The 2,739-nt window shown below is 35.2% G+C and overlaps 1 pseudogene; it reads right to left on the bottom strand.

Moving 5' to 3' along the window:
* Positions 1-559: 559 nt before the first annotated feature.
* On the bottom strand, positions 560-2,360 carry LOC111727101 (annotated as a pseudogene).
* Positions 2,361-2,739: the final 379 nt, after the last annotated feature.

The following is a 2,739-nucleotide window of genomic DNA, read 5'->3' as shown; positions in this document are numbered from 1 at the left end:
CTGCCAGCAATGGATGTACTCACACTACTGGAAAAAAAATCTAATGTTAACAAACTAGTTTACTATGGAAATGGTCTATTTGCTCCTCTGCTATATTTCTGTATTCTACATTAGAGATTCTCAGGAGATAGAGAGAAAAGAGAGCATATTCTCTAATGACTCTTAATCCCTAGCAATTCAGACATTGCCCCTGGGGACAGTCCTCCTCAAACTCCAACTGAATCACAACTGTTAACCAGTGGTAGAGATGGGAGGGTAGCATATGCTGGGGCAAGAAAATGACACTCGATGACCATTGTTCTACATGAAACAGGAGGACTTATTTTATGTGTCACTAGGAAATATAAACTAACCACATAATGATGACCATCTCCATCTACATTGTTAGATATTACAAAATGAGAATTGCTTCAACAATTATTCTAAGGGACTTTACCTAACAAATGCAATCAATGTAACATGGTTTTATATCCTCAATGAATCCCAACAATAAAAAACAAACAAACAAAAAAAAACAAATATTCAGCATGTTTAAGGGCAAAATGCTTTATGTTACATATGCATTTTATCATATACTCAGTAAGGAATGCTGAGGTGCTTCATCCATCCAGTAAATTGAAAATACATTTTTTACATTTGTACATTAGTCAACATACAGGATTCTGAAGGTGATCTTGAACTCAGGGTGACAGACCAGTTTTCAAAGAAAGCCACATAATCCATAAGTCTAGCTAACTGCTGTCCATTGGGAATTGGGGAAACTGGGGCAGGCTCTGTTAAGTGAATAAATTTGTTAAAGGAAACATCCAGGGCTCCTGCAACTGGCTTTCTGGGCAGAACCATTCTTGAGGTCAAGTCTGCTTGCCATCCTTGTTCTTATATACCTTTCAGAGCCTCTTTGACAGTTAAAGGCTGAAAAATCATCAGCAATTATGGAGACCATGGAGAAGGCCATCTCCTGCTGCGTCTCTAAGTGCTTCCACGATTGGCTGAACTATCTCAGATGACTGGTGAGTACTGATGGTGGTATAGATCCCAGGGAAATCTCTCTGCCAGAGTCTTTGTCCTACTGACCAAATTCCTCCAAGTTCAGAATTTGCAGATTTTAGAGCAAGTGGTATTCTTTTCCAAAGATATTTGGCATTACTCATGTCATTATAGAATGAACATAAAGCTAGAAGTTGACCATACACTGGAGGTTATAGCAATTCCTCCAGGAATCTCAAGCTCCTGGGTCTTGCATTAATCCAGCAACTTTTTGAAACTGAAGGCACTTTCCACCATCACTGCCACTGGCATCTCCCCAGCTTTTCTTGCTGTTGCACCTTAACCACAGCCAGACCCCAGACTGTCCCTCCCTTCTAACAATTCTTACTATCTCTATCTAACTATAGTTAGGGAAGTTTTCATATAATGCAAGGGTGCAGTCTATATATATGACTGTTTACTAACTAAAAATTGATGTCCTTGCCATGTGCCAGGCATGTACTATTTTAAATGCTTTTATATGTTTTAACTTATTTAACTCTAAAAAGCATGTTATCAGTAATGAAAATGGTCTATGTCCTTCTCTATAAAGGCCAGTAGTTTTAGTTCTTGGACTATCATATTGGTCAAAGTTGTAACCTTACATCTATTTCAACAATATGATTATATAAAATTTTTGAAACACTTTTTAGAATTCCTAAAAGCTTATGGCACATTCCTAGTAATGGCAATCTTTAGCTTGAGAGGATGAGATTTTTGAAAGAATATAAAGTCCTGTCTAGTTAGGGAAAGGGAATGGCATTTGAGATCAAGTTGAGTAGTAACACTGATATGACTATAAGATAATATGCTTGACTTTCTTAAGTAGTTTACCAATTCTTCTAAAGGCAATTTCAAAAGGCCCTCCACAATGTTTTAATTGTAGTATTGTTAAAATAAATATCTAGTTTTCCAAGTTAGTAGGCACATATTCACATAATTGTTCCCTACATGTAGATGAGTGAGAGTCACTCCATCTTTTTCACAAAATGTTTTATGCTTCATTTTAAGCATTGTGGAACATAAGCTATTGAAAATTGACTCAGAGTAAAATATCAACAAATATTCCTTTAAATTATAGATTTTTAAAGCTAAAAGGGATTTGTATGATTTTATAGTACTAACGTCTGCATTTTCCAGAGGAAACTAATTCTCTGAAAGGCGTGGTGATTGCCAACATGACTTAGCAAATTAGTGGCAGAGCCAGGAATGAAGCCCAAGACTTGCCTTTCATCTGGAATTTATTTTTTCATGATACTGCTATCATTATCTATGGTTAAGAACAATACCAGAGGAAAGAAAGAGTTTTACTCTTTCAAAGAAATGTAGTAATTACTTTCTGATCTAGTGTTTGGTATTTATTATTCACCCATCAACTAAGAAAAATATATACTATAAGGTGGGATCTAATATACCACAAGCTATACATAAATTCTTTAGTTGGTAAATTGTCAATTTAAATTTCTTTGAACTATTCTTGGAGTTGTAACATCCAATGCTACTGAAATAAGCTGTAACAAATCTAAATGGAATCAAAATTAAAGCAAACACATGCATACATAATAATTCACTTATCCAAATCAATATAAAAAATAGTCCTGATTTCTGGGAATTTGACTTGAAAATAATAGACCATACACACTACTTGAACAGCTCATAAAATTTCAATTCAGATCACTCACAAGAAGTCAAAATGCCCAATGAATAACAGAT

This window comes from Otolemur garnettii, unplaced genomic scaffold (assembly GCF_000181295.1).
Source record: "Otolemur garnettii isolate 467f Iridium unplaced genomic scaffold, OtoGar3 scaffold00094, whole genome shotgun sequence".
Taxonomy (NCBI): Eukaryota; Metazoa; Chordata; class Mammalia; order Primates; family Galagidae; genus Otolemur; species Otolemur garnettii.
This window is presented reverse-complemented; position numbering and strand designations above follow the sequence as displayed.